Source organism: Ambystoma mexicanum, chromosome 3p, assembly GCF_040938575.1.
Source record: "Ambystoma mexicanum isolate Mex_15411 chromosome 3p, UKY_AmexF1_1, whole genome shotgun sequence".
NCBI classification, from domain to species: domain Eukaryota; kingdom Metazoa; phylum Chordata; class Amphibia; order Caudata; family Ambystomatidae; genus Ambystoma; species Ambystoma mexicanum.
Genome location: NC_090925.1, coordinates 180,439,378 through 180,462,219, shown reverse-complemented (window position 1 = coordinate 180,462,219; position 22,842 = coordinate 180,439,378).

Here is a 22,842-nt window from a genome sequence, read left to right as displayed (position 1 = left end):
AGGCTTTCCCCTTGGCAGCCACGTAGGTGCACCCACACATGTGAGGTACCGTTTTCATCGGGACACCTGTGGGAACGCGTGACGGTAGGCCATGTTTTGTTGGTGGCGTGTTTTGATGGGTGCGTCAAGCAAAATGTGCGGAAAAAGTGTTTTTTTCCCGACATTTCGGACTTTGCGGGGCTGTCTGGGTAATAAATTCTGGGGCGATGTGCGCAAATCATACCTCTGCGGATTCCCACGGGTGTCCTCTTTTCGGAAATGCATGGGTTTCCCTGTTTTCCTCCGTGGCTTGGACACCCGAGGCCCATATCTGTACGTGTGCCGGTTGGCAGAATGTCTGAGATTTCGCCATGAAAACAGACTTGGGGTTACTTGTGTTTTAGGCTTTCCCCTTGGCGGCCACGTAGGTGCACCCACACATGTGAGGTACCGTTTTCATCGGGACACCTGTGGGAACGTGTGACAGTAGGCCATGTGTTGTTGGGGCCGTGTTTCGATGGGTGCGTCGAGCAAAATGTGCGGAAAAAGCATTTTTTTCCGCACATTTCGGACTTTGCAGAGCTGTCTGGGTAATAAATTCTGGGGCGATGTGCGCAAATCATACCTCTGCGGATTCCCACGGGTGTCCTCTTTTCGGAAATGCATGGGGTTCCCCATTTTCCTTGGTGGCTTGGACACCCGAGGCCCATATCTGTATGTTGTGCCGGTTGGCAGAATGTCTGAGATTTCGCTCTGAAAACAGACTTGGGGTTACTTGTGTTTTAGGCTTTCCCCTTGGCGGCCAGGTAGGTGCACCCACACATGTGAGGTACCGTTTTCATCGGGACACCTTTGGGAACGTGTGACGGTAGGCCATGTGTTGTTGGGGGCGTGTTTCGATGGGTGCGTCGAGCGAAATGTGCAGAAAAAGCGTGTTTTTCCTGACTTTTTTCGGAATTTGCGTGGCAGTCTGGGTAATAAAATCTGGGGGGATGTGTGCAAATCATACCTCTGCGTATTCCCGCAGGTGTCCTCTTTTCGGAAATGCATGGGGTTCCCCATTTTCCTTGGTGGCTTGGACACCCGAGGCCCATATCTGTACGTGTGCCAGTTGGCAGAATGTCTGAGATTTCGCCATGAAAACAGACTTGGGGTTACTTGTGTTTTAGGCTTTCCCCTTGGCGGCCAGGTAGGTGCACCCAAACATGTGAGGTACCGTTTTCATCGGGACACATGTGGGAACGCGTGACGGTAGGCCATGTGTTGTTGGGGGCGTGTTTTGATGGGTGCGTCGAGCGAAATGTGCGGAAAAAGTATTTTTTTCCCGACATTTTGGACTTTGCGGGGCTGTCTGGCTAATAAATTCTGGGGCGATGTGCGCAAATCATACCTCTGCGGATTCCCACGGGTGTCCTCTTTTCGGAAATGCATGGGGTTCCCTGTTTTCCTCGGTGGCTTGGACACCCGAGGGCCATATCTGTACGTTGTGCCGGTCGGCAAAATGTCTGAGATTTCGCTCTGAAAACAGACTTGGGGTTACTTGTGTTTTAGTCTTTCCCCTTGGCGGCCAGGTAGGTGCACCCACACATGTGAGGTACCGTTTTCATCGGGACACCTGTGGGAACGTGTGACAGTAGGCCATGTGTTGTTGGGGCCGTGTTTCGATGGGTGCGTCGAGCAAAATGTGCGGAAAAAGCGTTTTTTTCCGCACATTTCAGACTTTACAGGGCTGTCTGGGTAATAAATTCTGGGGCGATGTGCGCAGATCATACCTCTGCGGATTCCCACGGGTGTCCTCTTTTCGGAAATGCATGGGGTTCCCATTTTCCTTGGTGGGTTGGACACCCGAGGCCCATATCTGTATGTTGTGCCGGTCGGCAGAATGTCTGAGATTTCGCTCTGAAAACAGACTTGGGGTTACTTGTGTTTTAGGCTTTCCCCTTGGCGGCCAGGTAGGTGCACCCACACATGTGAGGTACCGTTTTCATCAGGACACCTGTGGGAACGCGTGACGGTAGGCCATATGTTGTTGGGGGCATTTTTCGATGGGTGCGTCGAGCAAAATGTGCGGGAAAAGTGTTTTTTTCCTGACATTTCAGACTTTGCGGGGCTGTTTGGGTAAAAAATTGTGGGGCGATGTGCGCAAATCATACCTCTGCGGATTCCCACGGGTGTCTTCTTTTCGGAAATGCATGGGTTTCCCTGTTTTCCTTGGTGGCTTGGACACCCGAGGCCCATATCTGTACGTTGTGCCGGTCGGCAGAATGTCTGAGATTTCGCTCTGAAAACAGACTTGGGGTTACTTGTGTTTTAGGCTTTCCCCTTGGCGGCCAGGTAGGTGCACCCACACATGTGAGGTACCGTTTTCATCAGGACACCTGTGGGAACGCGTGACGGTAGGCCATGTGTTGTTGGGGGCATGTTTCGATGGGTGCGTCGAGCAAAATGTGCGGAAAAAGTGTTTTTTTCCTGACATTTCGGACTTTGCGGGGCTGTTTGGGTAAAACATTCTGGGGCGATGTGCGCAAATCATACCTCTGCGGATTCCCACGGGTGTCCTCTTTTCGGAAATGCATGGGTTTCCCTGTTTTGCTTGGTGGCTTGGACACCAGAGGCCCATATCTGTACATTGTGCCGGTCGGCAGAATGTCTGAGATTTCGCTCTGAAAGCAGACTTGGGGTTACTTGTGTTTTAGGCTTTCCCTTTGGCGGCCAGTTAGGTGCACCCACACATGTGAGGTAGCGTTTTCATCGGGACACCTGTGGAAATGCGTGACGGTAGGCCATGTGTTGTTGGGGGCGTGTTTCGATGGGTGCGTCGAGCGAAATGTGCGGAAAAAGTGTTTTTTTCCAGACATTTCGGACTTTGCAGGGCTGTCTGGGTAATTAATTCTGGGGCGATGTGTGCAAATCATACCTCTGCGGATTCCCACGGGTGTCCTCTTTTCGGAAATGCATGGGGTTCCCTGTTTTCCTCTGTGGCTTGGACACCCGAGGCCCATATCTGTACGTTGTGCCGGTCGGCAGAATGTCTGAGATTTCGCTCTGAAAACAGACTTGGGGTTACTTGTGTTTTAGGCTTTCCCCTTGGCGGCCAGGTAGGTGCACCCACACATGTGAGGTACCGTTTTCATTGGGACACCTGTGGGAACGCGTGACGGTAGGCCATGTGTTGTTGGGGGCGTGTTTTGATGGGTACGTCGAGCGAAATGTGCGGAAAAAGTATTTTTTTCCCGACATTTCGGACTTTGCGGGGCTGTCTGGGTAATACATTCTGGGGCGATGTGCGCAAATCATACCTCTGCGGATTCCCACGGGTGTCCTCTTTTCGGAAATGCATGGGGTTCCCTGTTTTCCTCGGTGGCTTGGACACCCGAGGCCCATATCTGTACGTTGTGCCGGTCGGCAGAATGTCTGAGATTTTGCTCTGAAAACAGACTTGGGGTTACTTGTGTTTTAGGCTTTCCCCTTGGCGGCCAGGTAGGTGCACCCACACATGTGAGGTACTGTTTTCTTCGGGACACCTGTGGGAACGCGTGACAGTAGGCCACGTGTTGTTGGGGGCATGTTTCGATGGGTGCGTCGAGCGAAATGTGCGGAAAAGGCGTTTTTTTCCTGACATTTCGGAATTTGCGGGGCTGTCTGGGTAATTAATTCTGGGGCGATGTGCGCAAATCATACCTCTGCGGATTCCCACGGGTGTCCTCTTTTCGGAAATGCATGGGGTTCCCTGTTTTCCTCTGTGGCTTGGACACCCGAGGCCCATATCTGTACGTTGTGCCGGTCGGCAGAATGTCTGATATTTCCCTCTGAAAACAGACTTGGGGTTACTTGTGTTTTAGGCTTTCCCCTTGGCGGCCAGGTAGGTGCACCCACACATGTGAGGTACCATTTTCATCGGGACACCTTTGGGAACGTGTGACAGTAGGCCATGTGTTGTTGGGGGCGTGTTTCGATGGGTGCGTCGAGCGAAATGTGCGGAAAAAGTGTTTTTTTCCCGACTTTTCGGAATTTGCGGGGCAGTCTGGGTAATAAAATCTGGGGGGATGTGCGCAAATCATACCTCTGCGTATTCCCACGGGTGTCCTCTTTTCGGAAATGCATGGGGTTCCCTGTTTTCCTCGCTGGCTTGGACACCCGAGGCCCATATCTGTACGTTGTGCCGGTCGGCAGAATGTCTGAGATTTCGCTCTGAAAACAGACTTGGGGTTACTTGTGTTTTAGGCTTTCCCCTTGGCGGCCAGGTAGGTGCACCCACACATGTGAGGTACCATTTTCATCAGGACACCTGTGGGAACGCGTGACGGTAGGCCATGTGTTGTTGGGGGCATGTTTCGATGGGTGCGTCGAGCAAAATGTGCGGAAAAAGTGTTTCTTTCCCGACATTTCGGACTTTGCGGGGCTGTCTGGGTAAAAAATTCTGGGCCGATGTGCGCAAATCATACCTCTGCGGATTCCCACGGGTGTCCTCTTTTCGGAAATGCATGGGTTTCCCTGTATTCCTCGGTGGCTTGGACACCCGAGGCCCATATCTGTACGTTGTGCCGGTCGGCAGAATGTCTGAGATTTCGCTCTGAAAACAGACTTGGGGTTACTTGTGTTTTAGGCTTTCCCCTTGGCGGCCAGTTAGGTGCACCCACACGTGTGAGTTACCGTTTTCATCGGGACACCTGTGGAAACGCGTGACGGTAGGCCATGTGTTGTTGGGGGCGTGTTTCGATGGGTGCGTCGAGCAAAATGTGCGGAAAAAGTGTTTTTTTCCCGACATTTCGGACTTTGCGGGGCTGTCTGGGTAAAAAATTCTGGGGCGATGTGCGCAAATCATACCTCTGCGGATTCCCACGGGTGTCCTCTTTTCGGAAATGCATGGGGTTCCCTGTTTTCCTCGGTGGCTTGGACACCCGAGGCCCATATCTGTACGTTGTGCCGGTCGGCAGAATGTCTGAGATTTCCCTCTGAATACAGACTTGGGGTTACTTGTGTTTTAGGCTTTCCCCTTGGCGGCCAGGTAGGTGCACCCACACATGTGAGGTACCGTTTTCATCGGGACACCTGTGGGAATGTGTGACGGTAGGCCATGTGTTGTTGGGGGCGTATTTCGATGGGTGCGTCGAGCGAAATGTGCGGAAAAAGCGTTTTTTTCCCAACTTTTCGGACTTTGCGGGGCTGCCTGGGTAATAAAATCTGGGGGGATGTGCGCAAATCATACCTCTGCGTATTCCCAGGGGTGTCCTCTTTTCGGAAATGCATGGGGTTCCCTGTTTTCCTCGGTGGCCTGGACACCCGAGGCCCAGATCTGTACGTTGTGCCGGTCGGCAGAATGTCTGAGATTTCGCTCTGAAAACAGACTTGGTGTTACTTGTGTTTTAGGCTTTCCCCTTGGCAGCCACGTAGGTGCACCCACACATGTGAGGTGCCGTTTTCATCGGGACACCTGTGGGAACGCGTGACGGTAGGCCATGTGTTGTTGGGGGTGTGTTTTGATGGGTGCGTCGAGCGAAATGTGCAGAAAAAGTGTTTTTTTCCTGACATTTCGGACTTTGCGGGGCTGTCTGGGTAATTAATTCTGGGGCGATGTGTGCAAATCATACCTCTGCGGATTCCCACGGGTGTCCTCTTTTCGGAAATGCATGGGGTTCCCTGTTTTCCTCTGTGGCTTGGACACCCGAGGCCCATATCTGTACGTTGTGCCGGTCGGCAGAATGTCTGAGATTTCGCTCTGAAAACAGACTTGGGGTTACTTGTGTTTTAGGCTTTCCCCTTGGCGGCCAGGTAGGTGCACCCACACATGTGAGGTACCGTTTTCATTGGGACACCTGTGGGAACGCGTGACGGTAGGCCATGTGTTGTTGGGGGCGTGTTTTGATGGGTACGTCGAGCGAAATGTGCGGAAAAAGTATTTTTTTCCCGACATTTCGGACTTTGCGGGGCTGTCTGGGTAATACATTCTGGGGCGATGTGCGCAAATCATACCTCTGCGGATTCCCACGGGTGTCCTCTTTTCGGAAATGCATGGGGTTCCCTGTTTTCCTCTGTGGCTTGGACACCCGAGGCCCATATCTGTACGTTGTGCCGGTCGGCAGAATGTCTGATATTTCCCTCTGAAAACAGACTTGGGGTTACTTGTGTTTTAGGCTTTCCCCTTGGCGGCCAGGTAGGTGCACCCACACATGTGAGGTACCATTTTCATCGGGACACCTTTGGGAACGTGTGACAGTAGGCCATGTGTTGTTGGGGGTGTGTTTCGATGGGTGCGTCGAGCGAAATGTGCGGAAAAAGTGTTTTTTTCCCGACTTTTCGGAATTTGCGGGGCTGTCTGGGTAATAAAATCTGGGGGGATGTGCGCAAATCATACCTCTGCGTATTCCCACGGGTGTCCTCTTTTCGGAAATGCATGGGGTTCCCTGTTTTCCTCGCTGGCTTGGACACCCGAGGCCCATATCTGTACGTTGTGCCGGTCGGCAGAATGTCTGAGATTTCGCTCTGAAAACAGACTTGGGGTTACTTGTGTTTTAGGCTTTCCCCTTGGCGGCCAGGTAAGTGCACCCACACATGTGAGGTACCATTTTCATCAGGACACCTGTGGGAACGCGTGACGGTAGGCCATGTGTTGTTGGGGGCATGTTTCGATGGGTGCGTCGAGCAAAATGTGCGGAAAAAGTGTTTCTTTCCCGACATTTCGGACTTTGCGGGGCTGTCTGGGTAAAAAATTCTGGGGCGATGTGCGCAAATCATACCTCTGCGGATTCCCACGGGTGTCCTCTTTTCGGAAATGCATGGGTTTCCCTGTATTCCTCGGTGGCTTGGACACCCGAGGCCCATATCTGTACGTTGTGCCGGTCGGCAGAATGTCTGAGATTTCGCTCTGAAAACAGACTTGGGGTTACTTGTGTTTTAGGCTTTCCCCTTGGCGGCCAGTTAGGTGCACCCACACATGTGAGTTACCGTTTTCATCGGGACACCTGTGGAAACGCGTGACGGTAGGCCATGTGTTGTTGGGGGCGTGTTTCGATGGGTGCGTCGAGCGAAATGTGCGGAAAAAGTGTTTTTTTCCCGACATTTCGGACTTTGCGGGGCTGTCTGGGTAAAAAATTCTGGGGCGATGTGCGCAAATCATACCTCTGCGGATTCCCACGGGTGTCCTCTTTTCGGAAATGCATGGGGTTCCCTGTTTTCCTCGGTGGCTTGGACACCCGAGGCCCATATCTGTACGTTGTGCCGGTCGGCAGAATGTCTGAGATTTCCCTCTGAATACAGACTTGGGGTTACTTGTGTTTTAGGCTTTCCCCTTGGCGGCCAGGTAGGTGCACCCACACATGTGAGGTACCGTTTTCATCGGGACACCTGTGGGAATGTGTGACGGTAGGCCATGTGTTGTTGGGGCGTATTTCGATGGGTGCGTCGAGCGAAATGTGCGGAAAAAGCGTTTTTTTCCCAACTTTTCGGACTTTGCGGGGCTGCCTGGGTAATAAAATCTGGAGGGATGTGCGCAAATCATACCTCTGCGTATTCCCAGGGGTGTCCTCTTTTCGGAAATGCATGGGGTTCCCTGTTTTCCTCGGTGGCCTGGACACCCGAGGCCCAGATCTGTACGTTGTGCCGGTCAGCAGAATGTCTGAGATTTCGCTCTGAAAACAGACTTGGGGTTACTTGTGTTTTAGGCTTTCCCCTTGGCAGCCACGTAGGTGCACCCACACATGTGAGGTGCCGTTTTCATCGGGACACCTGTGGGAACGCGTGACGGTAGGCCATGTGTTGTTGGGGGTGTGTTTTGATGGGTGCGTCGAGCGAAATGTGCGGAAAAAGTGTTTTTTTCCCGACATTTCGGACTTTGCGGGGCTGTCTGGGTAATTAATTCTGGGGCGATGTGTGCAAATCATACCTCTGCGGATTCCCACGGGTGTCCTCTTTTCGGAAATGCATGGGGTTACCTGTTTTCCTCGGTGGCTTGGACACCCGAGGCCCATATCTGTACGTTGTGCCGGTCGGCAGAATGTCTGAGATTTCGCTCTGAAAACAGACTTGGGGTTACTTGTGTTTTAGGCTTTCCCCTTGGCGGCCAGGTAGGTGCACCCACACATGTGAGGTACCGTTTTCATTGGGACACCTGTGGGAATGCGTGACGGTAGGCCATGTGTTGTTGGGGGTGTGTTTTGATGGGTGCGTCGAGCAAAATGTGCGGAAAAAGTGTTTTTTTCCTAACATTTCAGACTTTGCAGGGCTGTCTGGGTAATAAATTCTGGGGCGATGTGCCCAAATCATACCTCTGCGGATTCCCACGGGTATCCTCTTTTCGGAAATGCATGGGGTTCCCTGTTTTCCTCAGTGGCTTGGACACCCGAGGCCCATATCTGTACATTGTGCCGGTCGGCAGAATGTCTGAGATTTCACTCTGAAAACAGACTTGGGGTTACTTGTGTTTTAGGCTTTCCCCTTGGCAGCCACGTAGGTGCACCCACACATGTGAGGTACCGTTTTCATCGGGACACCTGTGGGAACGCGTGACGGTAGGCCATGTGTTGTTGGGGGCATGTTTCGATGGGTGCGTCAAGCGAAATGTGTGGAAAAAGTGTTTTTTTCCCGACATTTCGGACTTTGCGGGGCTGTTTTGATAAAAAATTCTGGGGCGATGTGCGCAAAACATACCTCTGCGGATTCCCACGGGTGTCCTCTTTTTGGAAATGCATTGGTTTCCCTGTTTTCCTCGGTGGCTTGGACATCCGAGGCCCATATCTGTACGTTGTGCCGGTTGGCAGAATGTCTGAGATTTCGCCATGAAAACAGACTTGGGATTACTTGTGTTTTAGGCTTTCCCCTTGGCGGCTAGGTAGGTGCACCCAAACATGTAAGGTACCGTTTTCATCGGGACACATGTGGGAACGCGTGACGGTAGGCCATATGTTGTTGGGGGTGTGTTTTGATGGGTGCGTCGAGCGAAATGTACGGAAAAAGTATTTTTTTCCCGACATTTCGGAATTTGCGGGGCTTTCTGGGTAATAAATTCTGGGGCGATGTGCGCAAATCATACCTCTGCGGATTCCCACGGGTGTCCTCTTTTCGGAAACGCATGGGGTTCCCTGTTTTCCTCGGTGGCTTGGACACCCGAGGGCCATATCTGTACGTTGTGCCGGTCGGCAGAATGTCTGAGATTTCGCTCTGAAAACAGACTTGGGGTTACTTGTGTTTTAGGCTTTCCCCTTGGCGGCCAGGTAGGTGCACCCACACATGTGAGGTACCATTTTCATTGGGACACCTGTGGGAACGCGTGACAGTAGGCCATGTGTTGTTGGGGCCATGTTTTGATGGGTGCGTCGAGCAAAATGTGCGGAAAAAGCATTTTTTTCCCCACATTTCGGACTTTGCAGGGCTGTCTGGGTAATAAATTCTGGGGCGATGTGCGCAAATCATACCTCTGCGGATTCCCACGGGTGTCCTCTTTTCGGAAATGGTTGGGGTTCCCCATTTTCCTTGGTGGCTTGAACACCCGAGGCCCATATCTGTATGTTGTGCCGGTCGGCAGAATGTCTGAGATTTCTCTCTGAAAACAGACTTGGGGTTACTTGTGTTTTAGGCTTTCCCCTTGGCGGCCAGGTAGGTGCACCCACACATGTGAGGTACTGTTTTCATCGGGACACCTGTGGGAACGCGTGACAGTAGGCCATGTGTTGTTGGGGGCGTGTTTCGATGGGTGCGTCGAGTGAAATGTGCGGAAAAGGCGTTTTTTTCCGGACATTTCGGACTTTGCGGGGCTGTCTGGGTAATTAATTCTGGGGCGATGTGCGCAAATCATACCTCTGCGGATTCCCACAGGTGTCCTCTTTTCGGAAATGCATGGGGTTCCCTGTTTTCCTCGGTGGCTTGGACACCTGAGGCCCATATCTGTACGTTGTGCCGGTCGGCAGAATGTCTGAGATTTCCCTCTGAAAACACACTTGGGGTTACTTGTGTTTTAGGCTTTCCCTTTGGCAGCCAGTTAGGTGCACCCACACATGTGAGGTACCGTTTTCATTGGGACACCTGTGGGAACGCGTGACGGTAGGCCATGTGTTGTTGGGGGCGTGTTTTGATGGGTGCGTCGAGCGAAATGTGCGGAAAAAGTGTTTTTTTCCCGACATTTCGGACTTTGCGGGGCTGTCTGGGTAATAAATTCTGGGGCGATGTGCGCAAATCATACCTCTGCGGATTCCCACGGGTGTCCTCTTTTCGGAAATGCATGGGGTTCCCTGTTTTCCTCGGTGGCTTGGACACCCGAGGCCCATATCTGTACGTTGTGCCGGTCGGCAGAATGTCTGAGATTTCGCTCTGAAAACAGACTTGGGGTTACTTGTGTTTTAGGCTTTTCCCTTGGCGGCCAGGTAGGTGCACCCACACATGTGAGGTACCGTTTTCATTGGGACACCTGTGGGAACGCGTGACGGTAGGCCATGTGTTGTTGGGGGCGTGTTTTGATGGGTGCATCGAGCAAAATGTGCGGAAAAAGTGTTTTTTTCCCGACATTTCGGACTTTGCGGGGCTGTCTGGGTAATAAATTCTGGGGCGATGTGCGCAAATCATACCTCTGCGGATTCCCACGGGTGTCCTCTTTTCGGAAATGCATGGGGTTCCCTGTTTTCCTCGGTGGCTTGGACACCCGAGGCCCATATCTGTACGTTGTGCCGGTCGGCAGAATGTCTGAGATTTCGCTCTGAAAACAGAGTTGGGGTTACTTGTGTTTTAGGCTTTCCCCTTGGCAGCCACGTAGGTGCACCCACACATGTGAGGTACCGTTTTCATCGGGACACCTGTGGGAACGCGTGACTGTAAGCCATGTGTTGTTGGGGGCATGTTTCGATGGGTGCGTCAAGCGAAATGTGCGGAAAAAGTGTTTTTTTCCCGACATTTCGGACTTTGCGGGGCTGTTTGGATAAAAAATTCTGGGGCGATGTGCGCAAAACATACCTCTGCGGATTCCCACGGGTGTCCTCTTTTTGGAAATGCATGGGTTTCCCTGTTTTCCTTGGTGGCTTGGACACCCGAGGGCCATATCTGTACGTTGTGCCGGTCGGCAGAATGTCTGAGATTTCGCTCTGAAAACAGACTTGGGGTTACTTGTGTTTTAGGCTTTCCCCTTGGCGGCCAGGTAGGTGCACCCACACATGTGAGGTACCGTTTTCATTGGGACACCTGTGGGAACGCGTGACGGTAGGCCATGTGTTGTTGGGGGCGTGTTTTGATGGGTGCGTCGAGCGAAATGTGCGGAAAAAGTGTTTTTTTCCCGACATTTCGGACTTTGCGGGGCTGTCTGGGTAATAAATTCTGGGGCGATGTGCGCAAATCATACCTCTGCGGATTCCCACGGGTGTCCTCTTTTCGGAAATGCATGGGGTTCCCTGTTTTCCTCGGTGGCTTGGACACCCGAGGCCCATATCTGTACGTTGTGCCGGTCGGCAGAATGTCTGAGATTTCCCTCTGAAAACAGACTTGGGGTTACTTGTGTTTTAGGCTTTCCCCTTGGCGGCCAGGTAGGTGCACCCACACATGTGAGGTACCGTTTTCATCAGGACACCTGTGGGAACGCGTGACAGTAGGCCATGTGTTGTTGGGAGCATGTTTCGATGGGTGCGTCGAGCAAAATGTGCGGAAAAAGTGTTTTTTTCCTCACATTTCGGACTTTGCGGGGCTGTTTGGGTAAAAAATTCTGGGGCGATGTGCGCAAATCATACCTCTACGGATTCCCACAGGTGTCCTCTTTTCGGAAATGCATGGGTTTCCCTGTATTCCTCGGTGGCTTGGACACCTGAGGCCCATATCTGTACGTTGTGCCGGTCGGCAGAATGTCTGAGATTTCGCTCTGAAAACAGACTTGGGGTTACTTGTGTTTTAGGCTTTCCCCTTGGCGGCCAGTAAGGTGCACCCACACATGTGAGTTACCGTTTTCATCAGGACACCTGTGGAAACGCGTGACGGTAGGCCATGTGTTGTTGGGGGCGTGTTTCGATGGGTGCGTCGAGCGAAATGTGCGGAAAAAGTGTTTTTTTTCCGACATTTCGGACTTTGCGGGGCTGTCTGGGTAAAAAATTCTGGGGCGATGTGCGCAAATCATACCTCTGCGGATTCCCACTGGTGTCCTCTTTTCGGAAATGCATGGGGTTCCCTGTTTTCCTCGGTGGCTTGGACACCCGAGGCCCATATCTGTACGTTGTGCCGGTCGGCAGAATGTCTGAGATTTCCCTCTGAATACAGACTTGGGGTTACTTGTGTTTTAGGCTTTCCCCTTGGCGGCCAGGTAGGTGCACCCACACATGTGAGGTACCGTTTTCATCGGGACACCTGTGGGAATGTGTGACGGTAGGCCATGTGTTGTTGGGGGCGTGTTTCGATGGGTGCGTCGAGCGAAATGTGCGGAAAAAGCGTTTTTTTCCCGACTTTTCGGACTTTGCGGGGCTGCCTGGGTAATAAAATCTGGGGGGATGTGCGCAAATCATACCTCTGCGTATTCCCACGGGTGTCCTCTTTTCGGAAATGCATGGGGTTCCCTGTTTTCCTCGGTGGCTTGGACACCCGCGGCCCATATCTGTACGTTGTGCCGGTCGGCAGAATGTCTGAGATTTCGCCATGAAAACAGACTTGGGGTTACTTGTGTTTTAGGCTTTCCCCTTGGCGGCCAGGTAGGTGCACCCACACATGTGAGGTACCGTTTTCATCGGGACACCTGTGGGAACGCGTGACGGTAGGCCATGTTTTGTTGGTGGCGTGTTTTGATGGGTGCGTCGAGCGAAATGTGCGGAAAAAGTGTTTTATTCCCGACATTTCGGACTTTGCGGGGCTGTCTGGGTAATAAATTCTGGGGCGATGTGCGCAAATCATACCTCTGTGGATTCCCACGGGTGTCCTCTTTTCGGAAATGCATGGGTTTCCCTGTTTTCCTCCGTGGCTTGGACACCCGAGGCCCATATCTGTACGTGTGCCGGTTGGCAGAATGTCTGAGATTTCGCCATGAAAACAGACTTGGGGTTACTTGTGTTTTAGGCTTTCCCCTATGCGGCCACGTAGGTGCACCCACACATGTGAGGTACCGTTTTCATCGGGACACATGTGGGAACGCGTGACGGTAGGCCATGTGTTGTTGGGGGCGTGTTTTGATGGGTGCGTCGAGCAAAATGTGCGGAAAAGGTATTTTTTTCCCGACATTTCGGACTTTGCGGGGCTGTCTGGGTAATAAATTCTGGGGCGATGTGCGCAAATCATACCTCTGCGGATTCCCACGGGTGTCCTCTTTTCAGAAATGCATGGGGTTCCCTGTTTTCCTCGGTGGTTTCTTCACCCGAGGCCCATATCTGTACGTTGTGCCGGTCGGCAGAATGTCTGAGATTTCGCTCTGAAAACAGACTTGGGGTTAATTGTGTTTTAGGCTTTCCCCTTGGCGGCCAGGTAGGTGCACCCACACATGTGAGGTACCGTTTTCATCGGGACACCTGTGGGAACATGTGACAGTAGGCCATGTGTTGTTGGGGCTGTGTTTCGATGGGTGCGTCGAGCAAAATGTGCGGAAAAAGCATTTTTTTCCGCACATTTCGGACTTTGCAGAGCTGTCTGGTAATAAATTCTGGGGCGATGTGCGCAAATCATACCTCTGCGGATTCCCACGGGTGTCCTCTTTTCGGAAATGCATGGGGTTCCCCATTTTCCTTGGTGGCTTGGACACCCGAGGCCTATATCTGTATGTTGTGCCGGTCGGCAGAATGTCTGAGATTTCGCTCTGAAAACAGACTTGGGGTTACTTGTGTTTTAGGCTTTCCCCTTGGCGGCCAGGTAGGTGCACCCACACATGAGGTACCGTTTTCATCGGGACACCTTTGGGAACGTGTGACGGTAGGCCATGTTTTGTTGGGGGCGTGTTGCGATGGGTGCGTCGAGCGAAATGTGCGGAAAAAGCGTGTTTTTCCTGACTTTTTTCGGAATTTGCGTGGCAGTCTGGGTAATAAAATCTGGGGGGATGTGTGCAAATCATACCTCTGCGTATTCCCGCAGGTGTCCTCTTTTCGGAAATGCATGGGGTTCCCCATTTTCCTTTGTGGCTTGGACACCCGAGGCCCATATCTGTACGTGTGCCAGTTGGCAGAATGTCTGAGATTTCGCCATGAAAACAGACTTGGGGTTACTTGTGTTTTAGGCTTTCCCCTTGGCGGCCAGGTAGGTGCACCCAAACATGTGAGGTACCATTTTCATCGAGACACATGTGGGAACGCGTGACGGTAGGCCATGTGTTGTTGGGGGCGTGTTTTGATGGGTGCGTCGAGCGAAATGTGCGGAAAAAGTATTTTTTTCCCGACATTTTGGACTTTGCGGGGCTGTCTGGCTAATAAATTCTGGGGCGATGTGCGCAAATCATACCTCTGCGGATTCCCACGGGTGTCCTCTTTTCGGAAATGCATGGGGTTCCCTGTTTTCCTCGGTGGCTTGGACACCCGAGGGCCATATCTGTACGTTGTGCCGGTCGGCAAAATGTCTGAGATTTCGCTCTGAAAACAGACTTGGGGTTACTTGTGTTTTAGTCTTTCCCCTTGGCGGCCAGGTAGGTGCACCCACACATGTGAGGTACCGTTTTCATCGGGACACCTGTGGGAACGTGTGACAGTAGGCCATGTGTTGTTGGGGCCGTGTTTCGATGGGTGCGTCGAGCAAAATGTGCGGAAAAAGTGTTTTTTTCCGCACATTTCAGACTTTACAGGGCTGTCTGGGTAATAAATTCTGGGGCGATGTGCGCAGATCATACCTCTGCGGATTCCCACGGCCGTCCTCTTTTCGGAAAGGCATGGGGTCCCCATTTTCCTTGGTGGGTTGGACACCCGAGGCCCATATCTGTATGTTGTGCCGGTCGGCAGAATGTCTGAGATTTCGCTCTGAAAACAGACTTGGGGTTACTTGTGTTTTAGGCTTTCCCCTTGGCGGCCAGGTAGGTGCACCCACACATGTGGGGTACCATTTTCATCAGGACACCTGTGGGAACGCGTGACGGTAGGCCATATGTTGTTGGGGGCATTTTTCGATGGGTGCGTCGAGCAAAATGTGCCGGAAAAGTGTTTTTTTCCTGACATTTCAGATTTTGCGGGGCTGTTTGGGTAAAAAATTGTGGGGCGATGTGCGCAAATCATACCTCTGCGGATTCCCACGGGTGTCTTCTTTTCGGAAATGCATGGGTTTCCCTGTTTTCCTTGGTGGCTTGGACACCCGAGGCCCATATCTGTACGTTGTGCCGGTCGGCAGAATGTCTGAGATTTCGCTCTGAAAACAGACTTGGGGTTACTTGTGTTTTAGGCTTTCCCCTTGGCGGCCAGGTAGGTGCACCCACACATGTGAGGTACCGTTTTCATCAGGACACCTGTGGGAACGCGTGACGGTAGGCCATGTGTTGTTGGGGGCATGTTTCGATGGGTGCGTCGAGCAAAATGTGCGGAAAAAGTGTTTTTTTCCTGACATTTCGGACTTTGCGGGGCTGTTTGGGTAAAACATTCTGGGGCGATGTGCGCAAATCATACCTCTGCGGATTCCCACGGGTGTCCTCTTTTCGGAAATGCATGGGTTTCCCTGTTTTGCTTGGTGGCTTGGACACCTGAGGCCCATATCTGTACATTGTGCCGGTCGGCAGAATGTCTGAGATTTCGCTCTGAAAGCAGACTTGGGGTTACTTGTGTTTTAGGCTTTCCCCTTGGCGGCCAGTTAGGTGCACCCACACATGTGAGGTAGCGTTTTCATCGGGACACCTGTGGAAATGCGTGACGGTAGGCCATGTGTTGTTGGGGGCGTGTTTCGATGGGTGCGTCGAGCGAAATGTGCGGAAAAAGTGTTTTTTTCCCGACATTTCGGACTTTGCGGGGCTGTCTGGGTAATACATTCTGGGGCGATGTGCGCAAATCATACCTCTGCGGATTCCCACGGGTGTCCTCTTTTCGGAAATGCATGGGGTTCCCTGTTTTCCTCGGTGGCTTGGACACCCGAGGCCCATATCTGTACGTTGTGCCGGTCGGCAGAATGTCTGAGATTTCGCTCTGAAAACAGACTTGGGGTTACTTGTGTTTTAGGCTTTCCCCTTGGCGGCCAGGTAGGTGCACCCACACATGTGAGGTACCGTTTTCATTGGGACACCTGTGGGAACGCGTGACGGTAGGCCATGTGTTGTTGGGGGCGTGTTTTGATGGGTACGTCGAGCGAAATGTGCGGAAAAAGTATTTTTTTCCCGACATTTCGGACTTTGCGGGGCTGTCTGGGTAATACATTCTGGGGCGATGTGCGCAAATCATACCTCTGCGGATTCCCACGGGTGTCCTCTTTTCGGAAATGCATGGGGTTCCCTGTTTTCCTCGGTGGCTTGGACACCCGAGGCCCATATCTGTACGTTGTGCCGGTCGGCAGAATTTCTGAGATTTCGCTCTGAAAAGAGACTTGAGGTTACTTGTGTTTTAGGCTTTCCCCTTGGCAGCCACGTAGGTGCACCCACACATGTGAGGTACCGTTTTCATCGGGACACCTGTGGGAACGCGTGACGGTAGGCCATGTGTTGTTGGGGGTGTGTTTTGATGGGTGCGTCGAGCGAAATGTGCGGAAAAAGTGTTTTTTTTCCCGACATTTCGGACTTTGCGGGGCTGTCTGGGTAATTAATTCTGGGGCGATGCGCGCAAATCATACCTCTGCGGATTCCCACGGGTGTCCTCTTTTCGGAAATGCATGGGATTCCCTGTTTTCCTCGGTGGCTTGGACACCCGAGGCCCATATCTGTACGTTGTGCCGGTCGGCAGAATGTCTGAGATTTCGCTCTAAAAACAGACTTGGGGTTACTTGTGTTTTAGGCTTTCCCCTTGGCAGCCACGTAGGTGCACCCACACATGTGAGGTACCGTTTTCATCAGGACACCTGTGGGAACGCGTGACGGTAGGCCATGTGTTGTTGGGGGCATGTTTCGATGGGTGCGTCAAGCGAAATGTGCGGAAAAAGTGTTTTTTTCCCGACATTTCGGACTTTGCGGGGCTATTTGGATAAAAAATTCTGGGGCGATGTGCGCAAAACATACCTCTGCGGATTCCCACGGGTGTCCTCTTTTTGGAAATGCATGGGTTTCCCTGTTTTCCTCGGTGGTTTGGACACCCGAGGCCCATATCTGTACGTTGTGCCGGTTGGCAGAATGTCTGAGATTTTGCCATGAAAACAGACTTGGGGTTACTTGTGTTTTAGGCTTTCCCCTTGGCGGCCAGGTAGGTGCACCCACACATGTGAGGTACCGTTTTCATCGGGACACATGTGGGAACACGTGACGGTAGGCCATGTGTTGTTGGGGGTGTGTTTTGATGGGTGCGTCGAGCGAAATGTGCGGAAAAAGTATTTTTTTCCCGACATTTCGGAATTTGCGGGGCTGTCTGGGTAATAAATTCTGGGGCGATGTGCGCAAATCATACCTCTGCGGATTCCCACGGGTGTCCTCTTTTCGGAAATGCATGGGGTTCCCTGTTTTCCTCGGTGGCTTGGACACCCGAGGGCCCTATCTGTACGTTGTGCCGGTCGGCAGAATGTCTGAGATTTCGCTCTGAAAACAGACTTGGGGTTACTTGTGTTTTAGGCTTTCCCCTTGGCGGCCAGGTAGGTGCACCCACACATGTGAGGTACCGTTTTCATTGGGTCACCTGTGGGAATGCGTGACGGTAGGCCATGTGTTGTTGGGGGCATGTTTCGATGGGTGCGTCGAGCAAAATGTGCGGAAAAAGTGTTTTTTTCCCGACATTTCGGAATTTGCGGGGCTGTCTGGGTAATAAATTCTGGGGCGATGTGCGCAAATCATACCTCTGCGGATTCCCATGGGTGTCCTCTTTTCGGAAATGCATGGGGTTCCCTGTTTTCCTCGGTGGCTTGGACACCCGAGGGCCCTATCTGTACGTTGTGCCGGTCGGCAGAATGTCTGAGATTTCGCTCTGAAAACAGACTTGGGGTTACTTGTGTTTTAGGCTTTCCCCTTGGCGGCCAGGTAGGTGCACCCACACATGTGAGGTACCGTTTTCATTGGGACACCTGTGGGAATGCGTGACGGTAGGCCATGTGTTGTTGGGGGCATGTTTCGATGGGTGCGTCGAGCAAAATGTGCGGAAAAAGTGTTTTTTTCCTGACATTTCGGACTTTGCAGGGCTGTTTGGGTAAAACATTCTGGGGCGATGTGCGCAAATCATACCTCTGCGGATTCCCACGGGTGTCCTCTTTTCGGAAATGCTTGGGGTTCCCCATTTTCCTTGGTGGCTTGGACACCCGAGGCCCATATCTGTATGTTGTGCCGGTCGGCAGAATGTCTGAGATTTTGCTCTGAAAACAGACTTGGGGTTACTTCAGTTTTAGGCTTTCCCCTTGGCGGCCAGGTAGGTGCACCCACACATGTGAGGTACTGTTTTCTTCGGGACACCTGTGGGAACGCGTGACAGTAGGCCATGTGTTGTTGGGGGCATGTTTCGATGGGTGCGTCGAGCGAAATGTGCGGAAAAGGCGTTTTTTTCCTGACATTTCGGAATTTGCGGGGCTGTCTGGGTAATTAATTCTGGGGCGATGTGCGCAAATCATACCTCTGCGGTTTCCCACGGGTGTCCTCTTTTCGGAAATGCATGGGGTTCCCTGTTTTCCTCGGTGGCTTGGACACCCGAGGCCCATATCTGTACGTTGTGCCGGTCGGCAGAATGTCTGATATTTCCCTCTGAAAACAGACTTGGGGTTACTTGTGTTTTAGGCTTTCCCCTTGGCGGCCAGGTAGGTGCACCCACACATGTGAGGTACCGTTTTCATCGGGACACCTTTGGGAACGTGTGACAGTAGGCCATGTGTTGTTGGGGGCGTGTTTCGATGGGTGCGTCGAGCGAAATGTGCGGAAAAAGTGTTTTTTTCCCGACTTTTCGGAATTTGCGGGGCAGTCTGGGTAATAAAATCTGGGGGGATGTGCGCAAATCATACCTCTGCGTATTCCCACGGGTGTCCTCTTTTCGGAAATGCATGGGGTTCCCTGTTTTCCTCGCTGGCTTGGACACCCGAGGCCCCTATCTGTACGTTGTGCCGGTCGGCAGAATGTCTGAGATTTCACTCTGAAAACAGACTTGGGGTTACTTGTGTTTTAGGCTTTCCCCTTGGCGGCCAGGTAGGTGCACCCACACATGTGAGGTACCATTTTCATCAGGACACCTGTGGGAACGCGTGACGGTAGGCCATGTGTTGTTGGGGGCATGTTTCGATGGGTGCGTCGAGCAAAATGTGCGGAAAAAGTGTTTTTTTCCCGACATTTCGGACTTTGCGGGGCTGTCTGGGTAAAAAATTCTGGGGCGATGTGCGCAAATCATACCTCTGCGGATTCCCACGGGTGTCCTCTTTTCGGAAATGCATGGGTTTCCCTGTATTCCTCGGTGGCTTGGACACCGGAGGCCCATATCTGTACGTTGTGCCGGTCGGCAGAATGTCTGAGATTTCGCTCTGAAAACAGACTTGGGGTTACTTGTGTTTTAGGCTTTCCCCTTGGCGGCCAGTTAGGTGCACTCACACATGTGAGTTACCGTTTTCATCGGGACACCTGTGGAAACGCGTGACGGTAGGCCATGTGTTGTTGGGGGCGTGTTTCGATGGGTGCGTCGAGCGAAATGTGCGGAAAAAGCCTTTTTTTCCCAACTTTTCGGACTTTGCGGGGCTGCCTGGGTAATAAAATCTGGGGGGATGTGCGCAAATCATACCTCTGCGTATTCCCAGGGGTGTCCTCTTTTCGGAAATGCATGGGGTTCCCTGTTTTCCTCGGTGGCTTGGACACCCGAGGCCCAGATCTGTACGTTGTGCCGGTCGGCAGAATGTCTGAGATTTCGCTCTGAAAACAGACTTGGGGTTACTTGTGTTTTAGGCTTTCCCCTTGGCAGCCACGTAGGTGCACCCACACATGTGAGGTGCCGTTTTCATCGGGACACCTGTGGGAACGCGTGACGGTAGGCCATGTGTTGTTGGGGGTGTGTTTTGATGGGTGCGTCGAGCGAAATGTGCGGAAAAAGTGTTTTTTTCCCGACATTTCGGACTTTGCGGGGCTGTCTGGGTAATTAATTCTGGGGCGATGTGTGCAAATCATACCTCTGCGGATTCCCACGGGTGTCCTCTTTTCGGAAATGCATGGGGTTACCTGTTTTCCTCGGTGGCTTGGACACCCGAGGCCCATATCTGTACGTTGTGCCGGTCGGCAGAATGTCTGAGATTTCGCTCTGAAAACAGACTTGGGGTTACTTGTGTTTTAGGCTTTCCCCTTGGCGGCCAGGTAGGTGCACCCACACATGTGAGGTACCGTTTTCATTGGGACACCTGTGGGAATGCGTGACGGTAGGCCATGTGTTGTTGGGGGTGTGTTTTGATGGGTGCGTCGAGCAAAATGTGCGGAAAAAGTGTTTTTTTCCCAACATTTCAGACTTTGCAGGGCTGTCTGGGTAATAAATTCTGGGGCGATGTGCGCAAATCATACCTCTGCGGATTCCCACGGGTGTCCTCTTTTCGGAAATGCATGGGGTTCCCTGTTTTCCTCGGTGGCTTGGACACCCGAGGCCCATATCTGTACGTTGTGCCGGTCGGCAGAATGTCTGAGATTTCGCTCTGAAAACAGACTTGGGGTTACTTGTGTTTTAGGCTTTCCCCTTGGCGGCCAGGTAGGTGCACCCACACATGTGAGGTACCGTTTTCATCAGGACACCTGTGGGAACGCGTGACGGTAGGCCATATGTTGTTGGGGGCATTTTTCGATGGGTGCGTCGAGCAAAATGTGCGGGAAAAGTGTTTTTTTCCTGACATTTCAGACTTTGCGGGGCTGTTTGGGTAAAAAATTGTGGGGCGATGTGCGCAAATCATACCTCTGCGGATTCCCACGGGTGTCTTCTTTTCGGAAATGCATGGGTTTCCCTGTATTCCTTGGTGGCTTGGACACCCGAGGCCCATATCTGTACGTTGTGCCGGTCGGCAGAATGTCTGAGATTTCGCTCTGAAAACAGACTTGGGATTACTTGTGTTTTAGGCTTTCCCCTTGGCGGCCAGGTAGGTGCACCCACACATGTGAGGTACCATTTTCATCAGGACACCTGTGGAAACGTGACGGTAGGCCATGTGTTGTTGGGGGCATGTTTCGATGGGTGCGTCGAGCAAAATGTGCGGAAAAAGTGTTTTTTTCCTGACATTTCGGACTTTGCGGGGCTGTTTGGGTAAAACATTCTGGGGCGATGTGCGCAAATCATACCTCTGCGGATTCCCACGGGTGTCCTCTTTTCGGAAATGCATGGGTTTCCCTGTTTTGCTTGGTGGCTTGGACACCTGAGGCCCATATCTGTACATTGTGCCGGTCGGCAGAATGTCTGAGATTTCGCTCTGAAAGCAGACTTGGGGTTACTTGTGTTTTAGGCTTTCCCCTTGGCAGCCACGTAGGTGCACCCACACATGTGAGGTACCGTTTTCATCGGGACACCTGTGGGAACGCGTGACGGTAGGCCATGTGTTGTTGGGGGTGTGTTTTGATGGGTGCGTTGAGCGAAATGTGCGGGAAAAGTGTTTTTTTTCCCGACATTTCGGACTTTGCGGGGCTGTCTGGGTAATTAATTCTGGGGCGATGTGCGCAAATCATACCTCTGCGGATTCCCACGGGTGTCCTCTTTTCGGAAATGCATGGGATTCCCTGTTTTCCTCGGTGGCTTGGACACCCGAGGCCCATATCTGTACGTTGTGCCGGTCGGCAGAATGTCTGAGATTTCGCCATGAAAACAGACTTGGGGTTACTTGTGTTTTAGGCTTTCCCCTTGGCGGCCAGGTAGGTGCACCCACAAATGTGAGGTACCGTTTTCATCGGGACACATGTGGGAACACGTGACGGTAGGCCATGTGTTGTTGGGGGCGTGTTTCGATGGGTGCGTCAAGCGAAATGTGCGGAAAAAGTGTTTTTTTCCCGACTTTTCGGAATTTGCGGGGCAGTCTGGGTAATAAAATCTGGGGGGATGTGCGCAAATCATACCTCTGCGTATTCCCACGGGTGTCCTCTTTTCGGAAATGCATGGGGTTCCCTGTTTTCCTCGCTGGCTTGGACACCCGAGGCCCCTATCTGTACGTTGTGCCGGTCGGCAGAATGTCTGAGATTTCACTCTGAAAACAGACTTGGGGTTACTTGTGTTTTAGGCTTTCCCCTTGGCGGCCAGGTAGGTGCACCCACACATGTGAGGTACCATTTTCATCAGGACACCTGTGGGAACGCGTGACGGTAGGCCATGTGTTGTTGGGGGCATGTTTCGATGGGTGCGTCGAGCAAAATGTGCGGAAAAAGTGTTTTTTTCCCGACATTTCGGACTTTGCGGGGCTGTCTGGGTAAAAAATTCTGGGGCGATGTGCGCAAATCATACCTCTGCGGATTCCCACGGGTGTCCTCTTTTCGGAAATGCATGGGTTTCCCTGTATTCCTCGGTGGCTTGGACACCGGAGGCCCATATCTGTACGTTGTGCCGGTCGGCAGAATGTCTGAGATTTCGCTCTGAAAACAGACTTGGGGTTACTTGTGTTTTAGGCTTTCCCCTTGGCGGCCAGTTAGGTGCACCCACACATGTGAGTTACCGTTTTCATCGGGACACCTGTGGAAACGCGTGACGGTAGGCCATGTGTTGTTGGGGGCGTGTTTCGATGGGTGCGTCGAGCGAAATGTGCGGAAAAAGCCTTTTTTTCCCAACTTTTCGGACTTTGCGGGGCTGCCTGGGTAATAAAATCTGGGGGGATGTGCGCAAATCATACCTCTGCGTATTCCCAGGGGTGTCCTCTTTTCGGAAATGCATGGGGTTCCCTGTTTTCCTCGGTGGCTTGGACACCCGAGGCCCAGAT